Source organism: Alosa sapidissima, chromosome 10 (genome assembly GCF_018492685.1).
Source record: "Alosa sapidissima isolate fAloSap1 chromosome 10, fAloSap1.pri, whole genome shotgun sequence".
NCBI classification, from domain to species: Eukaryota; Metazoa; Chordata; class Actinopteri; order Clupeiformes; family Clupeidae; genus Alosa; species Alosa sapidissima.
The window spans coordinates 9,777,178-9,802,643 of record NC_055966.1 but is presented as its reverse complement, the minus strand read 5'-3'; the positions used below and the strand labels follow the sequence as shown (position 1 = coordinate 9,802,643).

The 25,466-nt window shown below is 45.3% G+C and overlaps 1 protein-coding gene and 1 long non-coding RNA gene across 4 annotated transcripts in view; both read right to left on the bottom strand.

The window, feature by feature from the left end:
- The window catches only part of LOC121720718, a 16,406-nt gene extending 12,824 nt beyond the window's left edge, over positions 1-3,582 (bottom strand). Inside the window, exon 1 of the long non-coding RNA XR_006034613.1 lies at positions 3,553-3,582. This is a non-coding gene — a long non-coding RNA (uncharacterized LOC121720718). The remainder of the gene's footprint in view (positions 1-3,552) is intronic.
- Positions 1-7,228, bottom strand: part of atxn1b (ataxin 1b) — a 20,052-nt gene extending 12,824 nt beyond the window's left edge. Inside the window, exon 1 of one of the 3 annotated variants that reach the window (XM_042107100.1) lies at positions 7,047-7,228. The gene's annotated coding sequence lies outside the window, so the exon portion shown is untranslated. Of the gene's footprint in view, positions 1-308; positions 972-1,997; positions 2,445-7,046 lie in introns of those variants that run through there. The other 2 variants (XM_042107099.1, XM_042107101.1) reach the window with 2 other exon arrangements.
- Between the last annotated feature and the right edge of the window lie 18,238 nt (positions 7,229-25,466).

Genomic DNA, 25,466 nt, shown 5'->3' with positions numbered 1-25,466 from the left:
ATAATGGACACTTGAACACACACAGAAAAACACACACAAACACACACACACACACATCTCAATATGCTTTACAGAGCCCAGCTTGAACATGGACCTTGATACAGATTGTTTGTTTAAATCTTCTAAACTTCTAAACATGCCTATAAATATGTCCTTCATATGTATGTACAGTATGTACAATGTGTAAATGTTCTCATCGACTCAAACCTCCCTGCACACAAAAGAGAATGCACACACACACACACACACACACTCACACACACACATACTCCACAGCAGCATGTAAACATAATAACATATATAACTACCATTGCAGATGACGCATTCAGGAACGGATATACAGGCACGGTTTGTCGACAAGAATGCCCACAAACACATACACTTGTGAATGAGTTGAGTAAGGAACAAAGTATCCTGACAAGAGCACCACGATACCTAAGCAAGCAGTAAAGCTGTGTCTCACTTCCCCACAAGGTCCCTCAGGTCTGCTTGATTGCTTTTGTCCGTGAGTCAGTCAATATGGGCAGTGTGTGTGTGACAGCGGGGACACACACACACAGACACACACACACGCACACACACACGCACACACACGCACACGCACACGCACACGCACACACACACAAATGTACACACATAGCACACACTGTTCTTATGGACGGACGGCTGTGGAAAAAGTGCACGAGCACATTGTCCTCGCCGAGCCTTGCCCCGAGAATGTAAACAATCAGAGGGACACACACACAAGAAAACCAGACGCCTCAAGGCAGCAAGATACACAACGCAAACTCCCCATGTCACATCTGAAAGGGGAGAGACAGTCTGAAGTGGGCTGTCAAGTGGCCACACAGGCAGAGTGGTTGTGCTGCCATCAGATGACACACACGGGTGCTGCCACAACAATGGCAGCTCTGGAGCCCGCCCCAGCCCCAATCACAAGGTGATCAAATATCCCATGATGTCATTGCCTGGGAGGATAGTTTAAGCCTGGTGGACAGGACAGGGAACGGTTCTACTGGCTGCGGCTAGTCTCTCTCCCCCCCCCCCCCCCCCCTCTCTCTCTCTGACTCTCGCTCTCTCAGTTTCTCTCTTCCTCTCTCTCTTCCTCTTTCTCTCTCTCTCTCTCTCTTTCTCTCTCTCTCTGTCTCAGTCTCACACAAACATGTAATGCCACGGTAACAAACAGGTTGTTCCTGTCGCTCTATCAAGCGGTGAAGCGTAACATCTGCCTGTCTGCCCCCCCCGCCCACGACATGCGCTGTGGGAAAGCCGAGACAGCGGAGCAAACACCCCCCCCACCCCCACCTCCTTCACTTCCATCTACTCCTCCAGCACCTCTACAACCACACTACCAGCGCCTCCTCCAATAACCACCGCTCTCTCCAGCCCTGCGGGCGCCTGCCCCTTTAAGAGGCGGGGCCGGGGAGAGAGTCCACCGCCAGACATGGGAGCCCAAACAGCACTGTTGCTGCCCGTACAAAGAGCACAGCCTCCCAACACACAACAGCACCACAGAGAGAGAGAGACAGAGAGAGAGAAAAAGAGAGAGAGGAGGGGGGAGCGAGAGATAGAGAGAGAGAGAGATATCTACACAGAAGCACACAGATGCAGACGAGCTCAGCCGTCGTCGTCGTCCCCCCCTCCCAGGCTTCTGCTTCCTCTGCCCCAGCTAAACACTCAAGATCAAAACACGACCGATTCACAAACCACCAACAGCTTACAGCACACACAGCCTTCATGTGTGTGTGTGTGTGTGTGTATGTGTGTGTGTGTGTGTATGTGTGTTGGTCTCTGTGTGTGTGTCTTTCAAACCTAAAGAGTGTGTCTGTCTGTCTATTTGTCCATGTATCTGTGTGTATATGTGTGTATGTGTGTATGTGTATGTGTATATGTGTATGTTTGTGTATGTGTGTGTCTGGGCAAGATAGTGAGGAGAGCAAAAAATAGCCCCCAGATCTCCCTGCAGCCCTGGCTTTCCTGCATGTACAGGCTCTCACCCGTGGGTCTCTCAGCGAGTCAGGGCTGGACGAGCGTTTCGCTGTCCGACCTCCGCGTCGTCAGCGTCGGGCAGAGAGCGAGCTGGCGTCTCCGGCAGTGACGGTGTCGGCTGCAAGCATTGCCTTCCTTTGTCTGAATCTTCATAGCAAGTCATTCAGCCAGACCCACTGACATGCAGTTTCCTCTACGTCCAGAGCTTGCCTCCCTCTCTCTCTTTCTCACTCTCTTTCTCTCTCCCTCCCTCTTTCTCTCTCTCTTTCTCACTTCCCCTCCCCTCTTAAGTCATTCCGGTGGAGTAGAGTATAGGAAGTCCCTTTGCCATGGGCTGGCTCACATGAAGCCCTGCGTGCGGTGCCCCGGCGTATGTTATGCAAGGCGAGCGGACTGCCAGCGCTCTCTCCCCGTCTCTCTCTCTCTCCCTCCCTCTCCCTATCTCACTCGCTCTTCCTCTCTCTCTCTCTCTCTCACTCATGCGTGTTTTTCTTTCCCTCTATCACACTCCCTCCCTCCCTCTCGTTCTCTCTCTACTACCTCCCTCCCTCCCTCCCTCCTATCCTGCCTCCCTCCCTCCCTCCCTCTCTCCCTCCCTCCCTCCCTCTCTCTCTCCCTCCCTCTCTCTCTATCTCCACAGTACTCTACTGCACGGCTCCTCCCCCCCAGTCAGCCTCAGCAGCCTCATCAGGTATTCATTCAAAAAACACACTCCACTTGGCACCGAGCCCAGACTACGCTCACACGGACAGAGAGAGGGAGGGAGGGAGGCAGGGAGAGAGGGAGGGAGGAGAAAAGAGAGTAAGCAAAGGGATCCAGTGCAGCGGCTGTACAGAGAGACAGAGAGAGAGAGAGAGAGAGAGAGAGAGAGAGAGAGAGACGTGCAAGCATGCAGACGCATCAGGCTCTGGGGTTGACACATGCAAATTCAAAGAGCAGAAGCTCAGTTGTGCTCACATAGAAACATACATACAGACACACACACACACACACACAAAGACACATGCACATACACACAAATGTACTCTTTAACCTCGTTTCCATGCCCATATATTTGCATGTGTTTAGCAGGGCCGTATGTAAGTGTTGCAGAGAGAGAGAGAGAGCGAGACAGAGAGAGAGAGAGAAAGAGAGAGAGACAGAGAGATAGCTTAACCCCCCCTGATGTGTGAGGTTATGCTGTGCTGTGCTGTGCTGTGGCTGAGAGATGGGTCGGGTACATGAAGTCTGTCCCGCTACAACCTCTCAAGCCCCTTAAATAAGCAACACCACAACAGCATGTCACCTGACCCTGCTTACAACAGCAGGCAGCCAGTAGCCTGGATGAATCACTGAGTCCTGCAGAGAGAACCAGCTAAGCCACTCCACCTACATGGCAGAGAGAGAGAGAGAGAGAGAGAGGGAGAAAGAGAGAGAGAGAGAGAGAGAAAGAGAAAGAGAAAGAGAAATCTGGCCTTCAAACCTACTGCTCTCACAAACTTCTTACGCTGAAGGCTACAGCACAGGGCAGACTGTATGAAAAAAAAGCAGACAAGAATGCTACAAACAACACACACTGTAAACCACACACACACACACACACACACACACACACACACACACACATATATGCAAAAACCTGCTCTCTGAACGTATACAAATATCTTTGGCAAAAAAGTCAAATTCTCCCACACAGCATGCACCTACAAGTTAAAACACACACACACACACACACACACACACACACACACACACGTAGGCGCCGACACATATACACACACTCATGTCACTGTATATGGAAAAAGTCCTGATACAAGCTGGCAGCTTTTCTGGGCCTGGAAACATGAAAAAGTCATTAGTGTGGTGGGAGCTCTAATATTAGCCCACCACACTGAGTCACTCTCGAGGACTTGAGTGGAGAGGAACGGAGAGGACGGGGTGGACGCCAGGCCACCAGCGACCGGGAGAATCACAGGGCAATGCACAGCCGGCCCATCAGGAGGACTCACCACGTTGAGCAGTTTTACTGCAAGCACACACACACACACACACACACACACACACACACACACACACTATGAGAGTGGCCAGTGCTGACAGCAATACCCTTCTCTTAAAGTGTGTGTGTGTGTGTGTGTGTGAGAGAGTGTGTGTGTGAGTGTGAGTGTGTGTGTGTGTGTGTGTGTGTGTGTGTGTGTGTGTGTGTGGTGTGAGTGTGTGTGTGTGTGTGTGTGTGTGTGTGTGTGTGTGTGTGTGTGTGTGTGTGTGAGTGTGTGTGTGTGAGTGTGTGTGTGTGTGTGTGTGTGAACGTGGTGAGTCGTCCTGATGGGCCGGCTGTGCATTGCCCTGTGAAAGGCCCTGTGTCTGTGTGTGACTCGTCCAGAGCAGCAAAGTGATGAAACAGCACTGGAACACAGCAGCAGGGGAAGACCACCTCTGGCTTTCTTTACACATTTGATTTTTTCCAATAGCAGAATCCCAACGCCACACAAGAGCCTGGGCCCTGACATTTCTCACACCCCCCTAACAACCTATATTCCACTGTGGACTAGCTCGTTGTTGGGTTGCTGTGTGTTGTTATGTTCCGAACACTACTTCCTGCTCAGCAGCCAGAGGCCTGCGTTGCTCCACAGCCATAGCCCCACTGTGCAGTGGTGTGTCATGTGACATTGCAGCCTGGTGGTGATGGAACGTCTGGTCGAGGGAGGGGGGGAACAGTCAACAGGCCATAGGGCAGGGGTCTCAAACTCAAATGAGCTGGGGGCCAATTCTGCCAACGTCATCTGATTGGAGGGCCGAAAAATCTGATTTTTCAAATACCACACAAAACTGCAAACAGAAAGTGCAAGTGTTTTTATCTAGTTTTAGACACCTGTGCTAGCAACCTTAGCTTATAAATAAAATAATGATAAAATAAATATTAATACAAATTATAAAATAAATGAAAAACATAAAAACAGGTATGTGTGTGTGTTTCACACCAAATAAAAATATTTCCTCTCATAACTTTTTTAAACCTGGCAAACTAGGCATCAGGGTTAAGAAAGCCATTGCCAACACCATTGGATTTTTATATCAAAATGTCAAAAGGCCATGGCTTGAAAGTGGTCAGAGATAAAGTCCTACTGTAAATGTAAAAATCTTTGAGTAAAACAAAAGTTTATGAAGGGGGTAAATTTACCCATGTAATTTGTCACTGGATGGCAAGCACCTCAAATTATGCACCTTTCAGTAAATACTGGATGAACATATTTAAGCAGGTTTACTTTCCTTTTTTCATATTACCCACATAACAAATTAACAGGAAAACACCTAAGATGTTGTGGTTTAGTAATAGATTACTACAATATAGGCCTACAATAAAGTATTCTGGTCAAACAGTTCCTATCGCGGGTAATCTGCAGTACCCAGAAGTTCGCATCATATTGCGGGTGACTTTGTAGTTCTTTAGAGCCCTATTTCTACTAGCCCTGCTGTCTGTACCACATCCATTACGGACACCATCATCACGATTACCACTGCAACCTCCAAGCTATGTTGGGCAGAGGGTCGAAACAAGCATGGTATGCTTAGTGGACACCGTTGTATACACGCACCTCCATTCACAGACGCTCGATCGATCATAATCTCCAAAAGGATATTCTCCTTCAGAATTAGAATAGGTGAATAACATAGCTTACCTAAGACTTCATCACACGTGAACGTTTTTCAACATTTGGTGTAGGCCTATTCCTGCTTTAATTTCTGCAACACTATGGCCTGCATCGCTTCCGCGTCATTACATATGCACGTCTTGTGTTTCTCGCGTGTAATACAAGTATTTCCCGAAAACTTTGCGCAGCGATTTTGGGTTTGAATCAAGCTCTGGATGTCTTGCACATAGTGGAGCAGAGTAGGCCTACAAATGAGATTTGTCACCGTACCTGGATCTATCGTCTATTTTAATCAGTATCGTTGTTTGTCGCAATTAATAGCCTCAAGGGCCGGATTACATTATTATTTTGTCATACGTCGCGGGCCGGAATTGGGCAGGACGCGGGCCGGATTTGGCCCTCGGGCCGGGTGTTTGAGACCCCTGCCATAGGGCGTCTTAGATCGACCTCACCGCGACCTTACCTCAACAAACTGTTGGTGCATGCGTGGAGAATGCCTTTGCTAACCTTTAAAAAAAAAAAACATTGCGATCAGTTGCAGAACTCTTCGATTGGAGTCCTGAGTTGATATGCGACAACCTTGTAATCTTTGTTTTCTCCGCGCTCTCTTTACTGATGAAGAAACACACAGATAAGGGGGGAGATGGGGAGGTGAGGGGGCAGAGGAGTCACACGCAAGGAAGGGGTCAGGAAGGGGTCACACGCAAGAGGAGCTGGGTCAAGTCTCACATCTGCTCCCAGAAAATGGAAGTCAAGGTCTACTCCTCATGTCCCTTAACCAAGCTCACTGCCATCTCTCCACTGTCTAATTCACTCATACTTGTCTGGCATTATTTGTTTAGACTTTGCGACTTTAAAAGTAAATGACTCCTTAAGTCACTATGAAATGTCCAGCAGCACTGGGGAGAAACTGCTGACTGCCTGGTTTGTAAGTCTGCTGGACTGGGCTCTTGTGAGCAGCTTTCGGGGCAGATCCCGTCTCTCAAGAACAGTTCTGGATCCCCTCCACGCAGCGAGGCAAACTGTCTGTCAGACCAGCTGACCACGTTTTTCTGTCACATCAAGACCAAGCTAAATAACCAATACATTCCAAAACAGATTGGCAACAATGTGAAATGATTTTTTAAAATATATAGTATATTTACAAAAAAACATTATGCCTTGTTTTGATCAATAGAAATACAAGAAGTGTTGTTGTGAGAGTGTGTGAGCATACAGCAGTGGGAACACATGTACAATCAATATGTTCAAGTAAATGTTATAGTATTATATAGTATTATAATATATTATATCAATAGTAGGCATCCACTGTATACAAAATACACTAGTGAACACCTATACAAAATAGCCCAGTAGGCCTACCGTATGTGAAATGTCATTTAAATGTGTCAACGTTGATAGTAAACAGCATGTCCACTCCCTCACCTGCCTCGGGTATGACCTCAGCCCAGTACACAGTGTGAACTCCACCGCTCAGGACAGTCTGTCTCTACGGCAGCACAGCTGAAAGCTGAACCAGGCCAGCTTAATATACATCAGCACCAGTGGACTGCAGCCCTTAGCCATACCCCACAGCACCTGCTCTCTGCCCCTCTCTCTGTCCCTCTCTGTCCCTCTCTGTATCTCTCTCTCTCTCTCTCTCTCTCTCTCTCTTCCTCTTACCCTGCTCAGTTGTACCAAACTCCTTACAGAGAGCTCAGTTTTACCTGCTCCTGAGTCCTACTGGCTACCACAACATGTCCCAACATGCCCAGACATGTGCTCTGCTACTGAGACACAGAAGGACACATGAACACACACACACACACACAGAGATTTGGAGATTTGAAGGAGGAAAAAAGACATCTGGAGGAAAGGGAGGGCAGTGGGGTAGGGTGGGGTCACTGAGTTTAAAGAAGCAAAGAGTAGCTTCAAACCATCTATAATTTACTGCTTTCCCACAGTCCAGGAGTCAATAGTCCTGAAACACACCTGAAAACCTTTAGAGTCCTTGCAATATTCAAGTGCCTTAAGAAATCCAGTGTGCGGAGGTGTCCCTCAAAAAGAGATGGCTTTCTTAAAAGAGACGTAGGTTGGAATCTTGTAGAAGAGGTTTGTGTGTGTGTGCGTGTGTATTCTTGGGTGGTAGGCTGTCGTAACCTCTAAGTGTTGCATCAGCCCTGTGGAGAGCTCAGCCCCTTAGGCTTGCTCCTCCGAGGGTAGAATGAGGCTCTGTTGTGGCTCAGACCGACTCATAAGGAAGCTACGCACATACACTCCCTCCCTCGCGTACTCTCTCACTCACTCAGCGTGTGTGTGAGTGTGTGGGTGCGTTTGTGTGTGTGTGTGTGTGTGTGTGTGTGTGAGGAAACAGAGTGGGTTGCCACAGCAACTGCCCTTCTCAAAAGTCTCTTGGTCCCCATTAAGAAAGATGGTTTCGTGTGTGTTTGTGTGTGTGTGGGTGTGTGTGACAGAGAGACAGAGACACAAAGAGAGAGAGAGAGAGAGAGAGAGGGGGAGAGAGAGAGAGAGACAGAAGCACAGATAGAGAAAGAGAGAGAGAAAGAGAATGTGTATGAGGGGGGGGGGGGGTGCACCTTGGCATCAGTAGTGGCAGCATGGGATAACACGCTGAAAGAGTCTATTGAGTCCAGGGGATTACAGCTGTTGATGAAGACAGCAGGAACTCTGAACCGCAAGCAGAAGTGGCCTGTCCCTCCAGCCCTGGGCTTCACCAACCCTGCCGCACACACAATGTAAACAACCCTCGTCTCGGCAGCACAGCGCTTTCCTGGACGTCCATGCGGAAAGAGGTTTACCGAAAGCAAGCTGACACCTGCGGTCATTTAGCAAAGACAGTGACTTAAGGTGAGAGGGGAAATATTCCCTGTTTAGAGAGGCAGTAATGTAGGCCAGTGTCATCTTTAAACAAGAAGTCAGTGGCAGTTACACTCTGACCTTTGTGTGCTACATGCATTCATGGAATTATGCTCATCCCCATTAAATCTGTACTGAACCAGACCTTTTATATATATAGTTTATGAGCTATATAAATACAATACTTACTTATTATATATATATATATATATATATATGTATGTATATAATATATATTTACTTATATATATATATATATATATATTTATATATATATAAATAAGTAAATATATATATTTACTTATTTATATATATATATAAATAACATTGCCCTGGTCTTGTACCATTCATATTCATGTTGCCTGGAAGGCCTTGCATTGGTTGATTATGCTAGGCTAAAAGCTTTAGCATCCACTAGCACGCAATCTGACTGATGAGGTGAGTTGATGAGGAATACAGACAGTTACAAATTCCATCAAAAGTAGTTGGCAAAGTATTGCATTGTGTTCTAAATGATTAGATATGGCTAATTCTTGCATGGCAGTCTAAATGAAGACCCTCTTAAGCGTATTACATACTCGCCGCACCCGACCGGTAGCGTGACAATGTGACGTCAAAATTGCGTCATTTCCTCTGTCGCACGAGAAATTTCAGCCTCGCGCAGGCAGGTAGTGCACAGGAGATTTTTTTTTCAGATGCGCGCGACTCTATACAGACATCAACCACATTCAGGCATTTCATAGCCTAGCCCAGTGATTCTTAAACTAGGGGTCGCGACCCTAAATGGGGTCACCAAAAACTTCCGTGGGGTCGCCAATTATTTTCTGTATTCAGTCTGAAATTATTATTAGGTGAAACAAAGGAAAACAATATTGGCCTTTTTCTTATTTACACGCAGTTAAGAGAAGAGAGAGAAATGTTTTCGTCTTTCAATGAGATCTGGTTCAGCCTATGGGCTACTGGTCCGCTGATAGAAACAATGTAACTATCTGCTCCACTACGCAAACTCAACTTGTTCCCGCTATTTTAAGTAAAACAAAACAAAAGACATAGGTAGACTACTAGCCAAAATGGACAGGTGGCTCCTCAGATGGGACAAGTCTACAGGCCGGTGAGAATAAAAAAGGTGCGTCGGCTTTATCAGAAAGAATTTCTGAAATATGGATTCACTTGCCAAGTTAAAGATAACCTTGATCACCCACAATGTGTGATTTGCGGCGATGTTCTGGCGAATGAAAGTTTAAAACCTGTCAAAATGAAACGACATCTCAAAATACAGATGTCGGCTCAGCAAATCTCCGTGTCGCCATATGCAGCATTCCTCCTAGAATTAACTTGCTATGTTCACGGAAGCATGCCCATTCTCATTGAAATTGTTAAAGATAGTAAACCAGAAAAGGGAAATAAAAATATATTGTTATTGTTATCGCCATAAGTATAATTAATGTAACGTTGTAGGCCTAATGCTGCAGGCTATGTGTGTGTGCGTGCTTGTGTGTGCGCGCGCTATGCACATAGCGCTCTGATCTGATATGGCGGCAGCCTACACTTGTTTAATCATGATTGTTTGGTTTTCTTGGTTCTTGTTCATATGGAGTAAATAAAACAAATGACTTTGCTTTCTAGGTTTTGCTTGATTTCGTTGTTAACGTTTGAGGGGGGTATTTGAGTAAGAACTTAGAATGGGTTTGGGGAAAGTGGGGTCGCCAGACCTCGTCATACTTTTTTGTGGGGTCGCCAATCAAAAAGTTTAAGAACCACTGGCCTAGCCCACATCTTAAATAAACATGTTTGAATAGTCAGTTTGAGAAGAGAGGGAAATTAACCTGGCTAGGTTACCAGCCAGAGTTCGTGATTTTCAAATAGTTTGCTGGATAAGTTAATGAAGCTACCAGAGGAGAGGGAATTAAGATGAAAGACCTAGGACCCAGGGACATGCAAATAATCCAGCAAAAGGTAACAAATATATATTTTTCAACGAAAGGATATCTAAGACCTGAAAAAAATCTCTTTCCACCTCAGGAAATTACACAAACTCATCTCTCAGCACCAGCCAGCTAGCTAAAATTTTCCTCGGGATGAATAAAGTATCTATCTATCTATCTATCTATCTATCTATCTAGCTGCACACACCTTGGAAACTAGATGGTAATGATGGTAGTTGTGAATAGCAGCAACCGAAGTCTCAAGTATCATCACAGAGGGTAGTTTTTACTGCCATTGAGGCCAATGCCAATTCAGGAGAATATTGCAACTAGTGTCGCGACCACCACGTGTGAGTATAAATGGTTTACGGCGCTCCCGTGACGTCACATTGTCGCGCTACCAGTCGGGAGTGGCGAGTATGTGGGAAGTTTTAGGCAGGGCGCTTAGATGAAATGAAATGGCCTGCTCTGACTCGTGTTTGTGACTGACTACTGCACTCTTGTTGACCTTGCATGGCAGGCAGACATCATGGATTTATGGAATAGTAACACCATCATAATGAATTTGTCCACAGACACATGCACACGTCCAAGAGCCTCACTGGCTGACGCAAAGCCCTGTAATCGAAGAGCCTTTTGCTTGTGTGGAAAACTCTGTGTGCCACTCTGACTTTACAGGGCCATTTAACGACTGGGACTGCTGCATGGCAAGGTCAGTCAGCAGCACCGGTCTTTGTGGTTTTATGGGCCTCCGCGATTTGAGTTCAAAATAAAGTTGACATCAGTGCTTGTGAGGACATAGACGCTTAACAGTAAACTGATCTGACAAAAACGCTGCAGATCTCAACATCGATACGTCCACAATGCCTTTGTGTGTAGACACACACATACTCACAGAGAAAATTATCCTTGTCATGTCATTGTGTCTATGTGTGTGCTTGTGCATGTATGTTTTGGGCATGTTTATATGTTTGTGTATGTGTAAGTATAGGTGTAGGTGTGTGTGCATGTGCATGTTTATGTGTATGTGCATGTGCATGTTTATGTGTTTGTGTATGTATTTATGTATGTGTATGTGCATGTGTTTGTGCATGTATTTGTGTATGTGTGTGTGCATGTGTTTGTGTGTGTATTTGTGTATGTGCATATGCATGTGTTTGTGTATGTGTGTACAGTATGTGTGACAAACAAGATACATGTGTGCATCATGTATGTGTAAGTGTGTCCAGTGCATATGTGGACCCCCCCCCCCCCCCCTTGATCGACAGCAGCTGAGGCGGCCCGTTCCACATGTCTGCACAGCGAGAACATTTTTCCCATGTCTGCCAGAGCCAAGACTTCCTCCATTCAGCCCGAAATAGCAGCCTTGTGCTTACGCACTTCGCCTTAAGAATGCAGTTTCAAGGAGCTGGAAAATGTGGGGCGGGGGAGGAATCGACAGGAGGAGGCCGAACACACAAAGAGAGGAGCTGAGGAGGTTTGTGTGTATGTGTGTATGTGTGTGTGTGTGTGTGTGTGTGTGTGAGAGAGAGAGAGGTGAGGAGGGGGTGGTGTAAGGTGGTTGTAGTGGAATACAACCGAATGAATGACAAAATAAGATGATACACTTGTTTGAATGTGGCATTCATCATCTCACACAAGGCCAAGGCACAGGGCTCCATGCTTAATCAGAACATTGACTCCCTTGTCAAAAATGTGGAGCTACGAGACGAAAGAAAGAGAGAAAGACAGGGAGAGAAAGAGAGAGAGAGAGGGAGCAAGAAAGAGAGAATGAAAGACAGATGTGGCACATCTTTTATCAGACACACACACACACACACACACACACACACAGACACACACACACACACACACACACACACACACACACACACACACACACACACACAAACTCATGCTACCCACTCGTGGCCTGGTTGTGAACTGAGAGGTGGAGGTGGCCCACCCTGAGGCTCCCCTGACGGAGAGAGAGCAGTGGGGCGTGGGGTGGGGAGCAGGGGGAGCCATGCAAACAGCTCTTATCTCATGCTGTTTTACTTTGCACCCACTGAACTTCAGAGGCTGCCCTACAATGAACTGCTCTATTTTAGGCCCAGACCATGACCAAGCACAGCACATGTACAGGCCTTAAAAACACTCCCTTTGTGATTCTGTGGTGAACTGTACTACTCTTAACACTCTTTAACTATATATTGCTCACGCGTCATATTATTTGTGGTGCTTTGCAAGCCGTACTTACATTGCTAATTGGCTCCATGTGATATATTGTATGTAGTGTGTGTGTGTGTGTGTGTGTGTGTGTGTATGTGTGTGTATGTGTGTGTGTGTGTGTGTGTGTGTAAGATGAACTGCATAAACACTGATGCTTTTTACATATAAAGTTCCTAACAGGGAGATAAAGGTATTGAACTGTACTGAATATAAAGACACGATGTGGCTTGTTAGTCAGTGCATGGGCTGATGTCTTAGTTTGAACTGATGCAGTCAGTGCTTCAGTACAGGACATAAAGAATGCTCAATACATTCAGAGAGTCTTTGTGCAGTCAAGGTTTCCACACTTTGTTATCTTTCAGAATAATTTTTACATGGATTGAATTTTTTTTCTCATCTCATATCTACGCAAAATGACATGGTGAATCTGTTAAAAATGTGGTTAGGCCCTTCACCAAGTACTTAAAGCACCACTGTACTGTATGATAAGCGCAAGTCTTCTTGGGAATGATCCTACAAGCTTGGCACACTTGTCTATTGGAAGACATTTCCATTCTTTTTGCCAGAATCATTCTAGCTCAACCAGACTGGATAGGAGGTGTGGGTGTCCAGCCATTTTCAGGTCTGTCTTAAGAGGTTTTAGGGTTAGGTTTTAGGTTTTAGGGTTTTAGGTTTAGGTCCAGATTCTGGCAGAGCCTGTGAGCCTAAGGCTATGTTCAGTCCAAATTTGATTTTTAACATATCTAGATTGTATCTTTGAGTTTGAGATTGAGTTTGTTGATAATTCGGCAAATAATTATGCAAATTATGACACTTTCACCAATATCAATGCTTGATATAGGCCCAATGTATCCATAAAATATTAACTAAATGACTCTCATCACCCATATTACTGACTGTCTCCCACTAGGTCCTACTGATTCATACAGTACATTCAACTTTAATAAACATTAAGTCACTAAGTCTAACAATCTATTTTTGGTGGATAAATCCAAAAAACTGTTAAATTAAATTGAATTGCATAGAATGTCTATTTTCTGTATTATGTGAAATTTCAGTATCAAGGATCAGGATCATTATCATGTGGAGTTAAGCCACACAATGACTGGACATGTCAACACTTTACTTGACAGTATCAACAAAAGAGTGACATGACACTGTCATAAACACATGACACTGTCATGACACATGAACCCTAACACTAATCCTAACCTCTAACCCTAACCCTAACTTTAACTTTAACTTGTTAACAAAAACCGAATGACCCTTAATGACAGAAGCGTTATGTCATAAACATTTATGACTTGTTTATGACATGTTCATGACAGTGTCATGTCACTCTTATGTCGATACTGTCAAGTAAAGGGTAACCAGATAAGGTAATTATAACAGAGTGGAGCAGTTTTTCTAAACTCTTTTATTATTGAGTGATCCCTGGACAACATTAAACCACATGAAATGTATTTTTGCAAATCTGATTCAAAACACAAAAGTTTTCCTGATGCCACTCCTATGTTTTCTTGGTGATGTGCTTGTTGAACTGTTAACCTTCCCTTCTGTCTGAGATCCTGAGCACTCTGGAAAAGGTTGCATGCAGGATAGTTTTATATTTTCTGGCATCCATCTTTCCCTCTATCCTGACCACCCAGTCCCTGTCACAGAAACAGACATCCCCACAGCATGATTCTACCTCCAGCACTGTACGGCTGGTAGTAATGAGATGATGCTAAGTGCCTGGTTTCCTCCACACTTGCCACTGGGAATTGTGGCCAAATGGTTTCCTTTTTGTATCATCAGACACAAGAGGATTGTACATGTCATGGTCTGGCTGTCAGGTGATTTTTTGTCAGTAGGCAACTCCCAGTAAGCCGCCATGTGACCTTTAGTGAGAAGCCTTTTGTTTCTGTTCGGCCCCTCTCTGGCTGGGAGGCTTCCCACTGAATCATTTAAACAATTGCATATGATAAACATGTTTGAAAACAAAGAATGGTATTTAGCTAGAGGGTATAATGTTTTTCCTGTTGGTTTAAGATGAGCTATCAGACATACTTGAAGAAGTTCTGTATGTGCCATTATGCTGAGTGCTGGGTTATTTATGTTTCCACAGCCCCTCAACCGCCTCGCTCCAATACCATGCGCAATAGCAACTCAACTCACAGTGTTGCATTATGGCACAATCATGATGATGAAGAGAAGCTGCTTGGAAAAAGAAAGCCTCTCTTCAGTGACTCAGTGCCTATTGAACAAACCATTATGGGTAGCAGCACAGTATGGGTGCAATGAGACACTCACAGACACACACAGGTATGGGCCAGCCACGTTGACTTATCACCTTCTGGAAAAATTGTGCTTCATAAAACACACTATTCACCTTGAGAGCTTTGAACAGTCTATAGACATCCTACTGTCTCCAGTAGACAAGTGTACAGACACACACAGCAGACGACACTTAGACAAAAGCAGGTACAGACGCAACTGCAGATTATGTACTGCCCTTTAGGTCACAGGGAGACGAAGAGGCGCAGGTGTGTGTTGGGGGTTCGGGCTCAGTCGTCAGGCACGCCAACAGCCCTCCTTCACTCCGTGGGATTGTGTGAGAGGGGCGAGCCTGACGAGCACATCTGTCTGGGTAGCATGAGCGCCGGTCCCGGAGAACACAGCGAGACACGGAGCGGAGATGAAACTCAGCAGACCCTGACACTGCCTCGTTTGTGATTTATCAGACAGATTTTCTACGCCGACGCCCGCAAGGGTCCTGCAAAGCAAGCTGGAGGAGGAGAACTATCACCGCTTGACACGCTTGTGTTGCTTTGTCACAGATGTGTGTAATAATGAGAAGGGCTGAGTTTTTCTTTTTTTTTACCTTCAACTCTCTCAATCCCTCACTTCTTTTTCTTTTTCTCTCTCTGTCTCTCCCTCCACCTCTTTCTCCTTCTCACTTTCATCTCTATTTTTAAAGCCTAAAAAATCCCTGTTTTTTGTTTATCTTGTTTACTTATGGGAATCATGGGAGTCCAGCCGTTCAAGTTTTCTGAAGAAAGGCTCGGAGCAGAACCATGGCTTCTTTTGTAAACAACAGAACTGTTGCCAGGCAGATCTGACGGGCTTGTCTGCTCCAGTTAGAACCAAAAGCCGTGTGTGTGGAACAAGCCCTGAGAGCGGCAAGAGGGAGCTTGCTTAGCCAAGGCCTGTCTCACTCTCATCCACCTGGCCCAGAGAATAGCAAACACTGACCAACACAGTGTCCATTTACTCTTTTATTTTCTGTTCTGTGTGTCATGTTTATATGCCTTTTACATGACACACAGTGCAGGCCTGCCTGCTTTGTATGTGCTTTTTTCCCTATTTGACCCGTACCCTTTCCAGGCACAAATGCTGCAAATTCGCAATAGCCTGAAGCCTTAGATATGAGAATATGTGTTTCACTTGATAATAATGTTTTCTATTGCCCCTTTTGTCAAATAAATAAGCAAATACAAACACAAACACATAGATACTGAGGACCAAAGAAAACATCCTGTGTGTGTGTGTCTGTGAATGGGTGGCAGGTGGTTTGAGAAAGTTGACATTATATTATTTTGCATGCTTGAGAGACATTTTTTATCCACAGTAAGAATTCTGTGTAAGCACTGTCAAGTATTGTAGTATAGGCAGGACTTCATACTCCATACTGACTGGGATGCTGCTGGCACACAGAAACAGGCTTGTTGCTGTCTGGGACGGCGCCAAGAATTCTTGTGTAAACATGAGACAATTACAGCCCCCATCCTCCAGAATTAGGCATGAGGATCCGGAACCATCCATCCTTCTTGGGACATTATGGATTTGTAAGTTGGGAAGTGTTGGGAGTTCTCTTTTTTTCCATTCTGCAGTGGAGTTAAAAAAGCCAGAGATAGCCGGCCCCCCACAGAGCTTGCATATCGGAAAAAAGCATTTATTCACAATTTAGGACGCCACTGGTTCAGCAGGACAGGAAGTCCATATGAGGAAGTTGATATATGAAATATGTCTCCGGTCATGCAGCCCTCACTGTCACACCTTTTCAGTCTCTCTCGCTCTCTCTTTCTCCATTTCTCTCATGCTCTCTCTTTCTCCATTTCTCTCTCGCTCTCTCATGCTCTCTCTTTCTCCATTTCTCTCATGTTCTCTCTTTCTCCATTTCTCTCTCGCTCTCTCATGTTCTCTCTTTCTCCTCTCTCTCATGCTCTCTCTTTCTCCATTTCTCTCTCATGTTCTCTCTTTCTCCTCTCTCTCATGTTCTCTCTCACCATTTCTCTCTCATGCTCTCTCTTTCTCCATTTCTCTCTCATGCTCTCTCTTTCTCCATTTCTCTCTCGCTCTCTCATGCTCTCTCTTTCTCCATTTCTCTCTCTCATGCTCTCTCTTTCTCCATTTCTCTCTCGCTCACTCATGCTCTCTCTTTCTCCATTTCTCTCTCTCATGCTCTCTCTTTCTCCATTTCCCTCTCTCTTATCAACGCCACTCCAGCTCATTCACTTCCTGTCTCACACAGCTCCTCCGACCCTCATCCTAACCAGCTTTCTCCAACTTCCCAGTCACCCCCGCCACCATCACATGATGCCTCTCCCCGTAATTAAACTTCCCCTCAGATGAGGGGCTATAACAGTGCCTTAATTACCCAGCAGCCCTTTCCCTGGTGAGCAACAGGGCAGACGGCCCAGTCCGAGTGGGAGAGGGAGAGCGGAGCAGTGGCCTGGGATGGATCCAGAAGCCATCTCTCTCTCTTTCTCTCTCTCTCTCTCTCTCTCTCTCTCTCTCTCCCTCTTTCTCTCTCTCTCTCCCTTGTTCTCTCTCTCTCTTTTTCTCCTTTGCTCTCTCTCTCTCTTGCTCTCTCTTTCTCTTGCTCTCTCTCTTTCTCTCTCTCTTCCTCTGTGTTTCACACCCTCCACATCCCCTTGAGACAGACTCTGAATGTCCTAAAGGAGGTCGAGTTTCTTTAAAAAGCGCAATGAAAAAAATATTTCACATTTCACCGCAAGTATCTCTGAAAAAGCATTAATTAATGCAACAGTTAGTAATTACTAATCACTAATCTTTTATTAATTCATTATTGAGCCATTTAGCTCTGCTCTGACAGGGCTGAACTTATGTAAGGCACTAGGGATCCCCTGCAGAAACTAACTCAGTGTTATGGTCATGCTTTGTATGAGCAGAGTTAGAATTACTTGATCTATTTATGCCAGACAGTTCAGTTAAGAGAGGCTCAGAATGAAACTTAATGTGCCGTCATGATCTAGAGAAGCCATTGAAATCAGCTAATTTGGATGTATAGGCATTCAGTAATCCATCTCGAGTTTGAGGGGGTAAGGTGTGTGTGTGTGTGTGTGTGTGTGTGTGTGTGTGTGCGTGTTGTGGTGTTGTTGGGCTCAGAGCTCGGAGGCAGGGGTGGCTTTGTTATTCTCCTGCTCCGCTGGGCTGAAGCTCCCCAAGGAGACGGCGTGTCAGAGACCTGGCGGAGTGTGTAACTGCAGCAGGTACAGCCCCGTCATCACTGGAATTTTCCTCTTTTCCTCTTCTTTCCTCTTCCTTTCCTCTCTTTTCCTCTTCCTTTCCTCTCTTTCCTTTCCTCTTCCTTTCCTCTCTTTCCTTTCCTCTTCCTTTCCTCTCTTTTCCTTTGATCTTTTCCTTCCTCTACTCTTGCTCTGTGCAGCCTGTGCTCACTGCACTGCTAAAGGAGCCCCAGTGCTGCTGCGTGTGAAACCTCTGTGCAAACCTCCCCTCCTCACATCATCTAAAGCTGTCTGCATCTATACTCTCAGTAAATATTTATGATGTCCTCAATGCATTGCCTCTTATATGGATTGGTTCATGGCGTGTTAACACTGCAGTGTCAGTGTGCAAAACCAAGAACTACATCTCTTCAAACACTATCACAAGCACACTTAATAATAATAATGTATGCATTTGGCTCACACTTTTATCCATAGTGACTGACGGACATCAAGTGCTCACAGTACCCTCCCAACGCAGCTTTAAGTGTCTTGCTTACAGTAAGTGCAAAATGGTGGCCGGGAATCCAACCTACGTCTTTTATCTGGCTACTGCATGCTAGCCTGGTTCCTTAGCCACTACACTACCACAGCCCACCTACAGCCTGCACTACACTACCCACCGTGTACTTATATTTCATGCCCATTAGATACTTGCATACTTATACACTTAGGTACACACTGATAGACACGGATATGTATGGTATAAGTATACTCATGTTAGTATGTATGGTACACACTAATAGGATGTTATCACCATTTCTGCACACACATTGGGTTCCTCTGCCATTTAGTGGAGATGGTCACATCAAACGATGCGGCTGCATTGGTGTACAAAACTAAAGAAATATGAAAATATTCTCACAAAACACACTTAGAGGATATTTTTAGCATTCTCAATCGCACGGCTTTACGCAAGCAGAGGGAGATTTTTTGGTGAGGACAGTGATGTGTGACCGCACGGCTGTTTTGGTGCACTGACGCTCTTCTCAAATTCAGGCATAACTAAGTACACATGAATACATTTATATGTGTACATGTACATACCACCTCATGTCACATATTCACAGAGTCTCGCTGCAGTAGTGTGTGAGGCTGGAGCTGCACATAGTGGTTTACATCCTACCATCTCTAGACAAAACTAGCGAGCCAATCACATCCTCTCTCCCAGAAGACCCAAGCGTTTCTATTGGATAATTACTTGGCACTGCTCCCCATCACTAAGAAGAACCTATTGTCGTCCCAAATCCCCACATCTATCTCCAAATCCCCATATCTATCTCCATAGCCACACTAAAGTAGATTCACTGCGCCAAACCTGCAATCATAAAATGGTCTAAAACTATTTTCTCTCATATGAGGTCATTTGTTGATTGGAAAATGCACTTTTCTGTGTTCTTGGGTATTGAGACAGAGATATTGCTGTTCAGAGCTGCTATAGATGTTAAAACAGTAGCAGAGGGCATAAACATAAACAACAATATAAATATACAAAAAAGAACACTAACAGACAGACACATGCACACACACACACACACACACACACACACACACACACACACACACACACACACACACACACACACACACACACCACTAACACAAACATTCATGCACCCATGCACAAACACACACACACACACACACACAGACACACACACATACACCATAAGCCTGTAGCATTGTCTGTTGTCACTCCCAGGGGGGAATCCTTGCTCGCTGCTGTGCTGTGCTGCTGTTTCACACACAGCAGATCTGAGCTCCGACTCCGAGTCTCAGCTCACAGCAGCAGCAGCAGCAGCCAGATGAAAGGCACAGCCTCTGCATACAGCTTCCTTTAGTAGCAGACCTAAAGCGGCAGCATCAGCAGCAGCAGCAGCATCAGCAGCAGCAATGCGCAAACAACAAGCACCAAAAAAAGAAAAAAAGAAAATCTCTGGATCTCGACCACAAGCCGTAAACACTCATTCGAGCCATCTCCTCTCCACTGTAATTGATTAAGATAGCCCGGGCATTTCCTGAGGCGCCTGCGAGCTCTATATCAACAAGCAGCCCCCTCTCGGCTTGCCACTCCCCCAGCGCGCGTCTCGGCCAATCGGCTGCGGCCGGCTGTGGCCGGCTGAGAGCAGCGTAGGATGCGAGTGGCTGGCGGTGACATCATTACTACAGTAGTCCAGATATGTTAGCGATTGATGGGGCGATGGCTCCACCCAGGGATGGTGAGCTCATCCTGGTGAGGCTCCTAGCAACACACACACACACACACACACACACGTTCCACGAGCTGGATTTGTCCTTTCTGCTCCCTTCACCTTGTGAACCGTCCAGCCACTTGATTTTTGTGTGTGTGTGTGTGTGTGTGTGTGTGTGTGTGTGTGTGTGTGTGTGTGATTTATGAGCGAGGATTTTTCTGCAGGAGAGCGACAGGCACAGAGTGCAGACGCGGAGGAAAAGCGTGCATGTGCGGGAAGGTGTACGAGCCCATAATTCAAACAGATGCATGCAGGAATGCATGTATACATACATCCACACACATGCACACACACAGACACACACACACATACACACTCACACATTCATACTAACGGGCAGAATCATGCTCACCTACACACACACACTCACACACACACACACATAACACAGTACATTTGATGTAATTACCAACAATATAATTGTATAAAAAAAACTTCTAATACAGTTACATGACAATTACATGAGACCTCGTCAATCATAGCCATCTAAGGCAACCCCCTCTCCCTGCCTGCCCTACCGAGCAACATGATACTAAAACGTAATGCAGTTTTGTAGATACTGTATCTCCTCCCCTGGTCATCGAAACGGATCAATGCAAACGCATAGCGTATCATTCATTAAAACTGAATGAGTAGCAGTGAGTCATGAACAGGATGTGGGACGTCACTGTGGTTTCACTACTCTCCAGGCTACATCACCCGGACCGTCATGGGGCGGCTTGGCCCAGTCGGGGGAGTCGGGGCTCCCTGCAGACTGATAAAGAGGCAGCACAGCCATGCTGGAGGTGTGATAGGTGATAGGGACAGGGCGTTGCCCAGCACTGGGGGACCTGAGGGAAAGTGTCGGGTGTGTGGGGGTGGCTGTGTGTGTGTGAGTGTGTGTGTGTGGGGGGGGTGGCTGTGTGTGTGTGAGTGTGTGTGTGGGGGGGGTGGCTGTGTGTGTGTGAGTGTGTGTGTGTGGGGGGGGTGGCTGTGTGTGTGAGTGTGTGTGTGTGGGGGGGGTGGCTGTGTGTGTGTGTGTGTGTGTGTGGGGGGGGGGGGGGGTTGTACACCATCTGTCTCCGTTATGAGTCCCTCCCAGTTAGTGGGGGCTTTAATACAATCATGAAGCACACACAAACACACATACACACACACACACACGCACACACACACAAACACACATACACCCACATACACACAAGGAAACACACACACATACACACACACACAAACACGCATACACCCACATACAAGGAAACACACACGCATTCACACACACACACACACACACACACACACACACACACACACACACACACACACACACACACACACACACACATACACACAAACACCCACATACACACAAGGAAGCACACACACACACACACACACACACACACACACACACACACACACACACACACATAGAAAGCTCTCCAATAAAACTGACACAAGAGAGTGGGTGCCAGCCAAGTCTGACAATATGGCCCTGGTGCTGGAGTTGGCAGAGTGAAGAGGAGCACCATAGTTTCCCAATGAAAGAACAGCATTGAAAAGAAGCACTTCAAAGACTGGACCAACGCAGGGCTGGCTTGATGAGCCACAAGGGAAATATTTCAGGACAGTGCTGCAATAACAAGACTTGTGATTCGAAATTATCTAATAATCAGTTGTTTGTGAGTAGAAAATGACGACATTTAGAGGACATAGGACAACAAGGGAACTCTGCAGTAACTCACACAACCATCAAACCCTGGATTGAATCATCACCGTCAACACCATATTAGGCAAACACATACACACTCTTCCTTACAGGCATATTTTAGTCATATGCATACTCAGAGCACAGAGCCAAAAATTGGTTCCTCACACACACCTTTCACCAAATCCTAGAGAATCACACACACACACACACACACACACACACACACACACACAGCTTTCTACCTGATAAGAGTAATGAGATGGGGCTCTCTCCTGAGATGCTCCATGCAGTGGTCTAATCCCCCTGCTTTGCTAAATAAGACATCTATGAAAGAAATCAACAGACAGAGAGAGAGAGAGAGAGAGAGAGAAAGACAGACGCTTTCTTTCTCAGGTGTCGTGCTGGTTTGCATTCTGATTGAAATCCCAGCTCCAACTATACAAACGCTTGGCCAACGGCGGTGTTGTTGGAAGTACAATACAGAGGCACGCCACGGGCAAGAACAGCATCATTATACCATAGATAGCTTGTCTGACTCACATCTGTCACTCATAGTGTCCTGACATGACTTCTTTGTGTGTCTGTAGCTGTGTTTCAGAACTCTCTCTGTGTGTGTGTGTGTGTGCGTGTGTGTGTGTGTGTGTGTGTGTGTGTGTGTGTGTGCGCGCGTGCATGTGTGTGTACAGTAGGTGTCTGTGTGTGTGTGTGCCTGCCTGTCTTGGTGTGTATGTGTGTGTGTTTGCCTGTCAGTATTGGTGTGTATGTATGTGTGTGTGTGTGTGTGTGTGCCTGCCTGTCTTGGTGTGTATGTGTGTGTGTTTGCCTGTCAGTATTGGTGTGTATGTATGTGTGTGTGTGTGTGTGTGTGTCTGTCTGTCTGTCTCTGTGTGTGTGTGTGTGTGTGTGTGTGTGTGTGTGTGTGTGTGTGTGTGTGATGGCAGCCAGTTGTTGTAATTAGTACAGACTATAATCTCTGCGGTGGAAGGCCTCTTTAATGTGGTTGTGTTTGTTCCAATAAATCATCAAACCAATTGCAAATGCCATTTTCAAGTGCTTATAACAGATCACAGACAGAGTTATGTGTAATAAGCTGGCCAGTGTAGTTCTGACTGCAACCAAAGTCCACCACAGCCTTGCCTTGTGTGGTGAGTTTAACTGGGTGACGTAAGTGCAAATAAACTGAAAATAGAACTGTTGTTTAAAAAAACACAACAGTGATTCTCACTTAATGTAGGGCAGACAACCCATTCAAAAACAGAACGGTAAGGATAGTCAATGCTTCATGAAAGGCAACTTTGTTGATCAAAGTCTGCAATAAAACTTATACTTGACCCCCCCCCCATCTCTCTCTCTTTCTCTCTCTATAACACAGACACACACTCTCTCTCTCTCTCTCACACACACACAAACACACACACACACACATGCGTATAATCTATCATGCAATGAGGGACGCACCATGACAAAGCAAGCACTACAAAAGGGTGTTCATGGTGCAAAGGCAATATAATTACTAAGCAAGCATGTAATCAGATGTGAAAGACTGAGAGGCTATATTTAGCTGCTTATTGGAGTAGCTAAAGACCAAAGCACCTCAGTGGGATTTTTTTTACACACCTCACACTTTTATATCAAGTGCCGCAGATGAAGGGGAGACTTCAAATGCTGTCTGCCCCTTTCAGTCCAGTCAGGCCTATAATACTGTATGCTAACACTGTAGGTGAGCATAACAGCTATGAGAACAAAGATTAAAGTGATTAATATGCTAGTTAGGAAAACGGACAGGAACAAAATGCAATCAGGTTAGATATTGCTTTCACTTGGCATAATTTTATGAACAACATTTACGACATCAAATTTTGTTTTAGTTTTCTATTAATAGCCTATGTTAAGGTGGGAGAGCTGAAGATGGAAAATAATTTTTCGTTACACATTCAGAACACGGATGGGCAGCTAGATTGATGACAAACTGCGTTTAGACTCTAATACAGAGGTGATTATTAAAAATGTCAACAGAGGCAGTAGGCCTATTTCTTGAGGAAACTTGACTCCTTTGGAGTGAACAGGAAGATTCTCAGCATTTTTTACACCTCCTTTATTGAAAGTATACTGACCTTTTCATCCATGTGCTGGTTTCACTCCCTCTCAGTCAAAAATAAGAAACACCTCCAGAGCATTGTGAACACATGTTCTAAAATCATTGGCCACCCTCTTCAGTCTCTGACATCACTGCACGACAAGGCAACATTAAGGAAAGTCAACTGCATCCTAGAAGACTCTACCCATGTCCTACACAGAGTTTTTGAATGGCTGCCCTCTGGCAGGCGTCTGCGCTGTCCTCTGGCTAGGACTAACAGGAGGAAGGCCACCTTTACTTTTGAGGCTATTCGCCTTTTGAATTTGAATATGCTCCAAGCCCCCTCCTCCATCTTCTCCTGGGACTAACCCCCCCCTTACACTCCTGTCTGTCTCTGTCCTGTTCTTTCTTTGTCTGTCCTGTTCTTTCTTTTGTCCTGTCTTATATGTTGTGTTATGTCTTATATGTTGTGTTATGTCTTATATGTCACTATGCCTGCATAGAGAAAATTGCCCCATGGATAAATAAAGTTTTTTTGAATTGAATTGAATTGAGATAGATAGATAGATAGATAGATAGATAGATAGATAGATAGATAGATAGACAGATACTTTATTCATCCCGAGGGAAATTTGAGATATTTAGCTATGTAGTTCAGGAGAGTGGCACACAACGCTGTCATGTTCGTCAGTTGTATCCTTGCCAGATTTTGCCCTCACATGTGACCTTCATCCCTTACCTTTGCTCTCTTTTCCCATGTAAAGACCTCAATTCTTACATCTTATCTGAGCTCTGCTGTCCCCCTATGGTTGTTATGGGCACTCACGGTTCTGTTCATTTTGGAGGTTACAGAGCTCACAACACAGAAATAGTCTTTAATCCTTCCCCAATTTGAGATTAAAATCCAAATCTCAGATCAGACTATAATTTGCCTCTCATTTCTCACAATGATTTTGACACTTTCACACAAGGATTTTAGGTTTATATGTAAGCCTACCGCATAGGCTACTGTGTGCATATGTGTGTAATAAATAAATACAAACATAAATAAATAAATACATACATAAATAAATAAATAGGTGTTTGTACACCAACAAGGAGGGCTTTATAATCATGCTTTGATATAGGCTATGGTCGGCTAACATTTGTAGTCCATACAAGTAATGGTCATGGATAGCATAGCCTATATCGCCCTCTGCTGCAGCCGAAAGGAACAACAGGTTTCCGATACAGATGTGTTGCAGTATTGTAGAACTAGGATTCATTGATAGGCTGCACACCATAAACAGGTGTTCGACAGCGATGAGTAGTTAGGGCTTGTTCT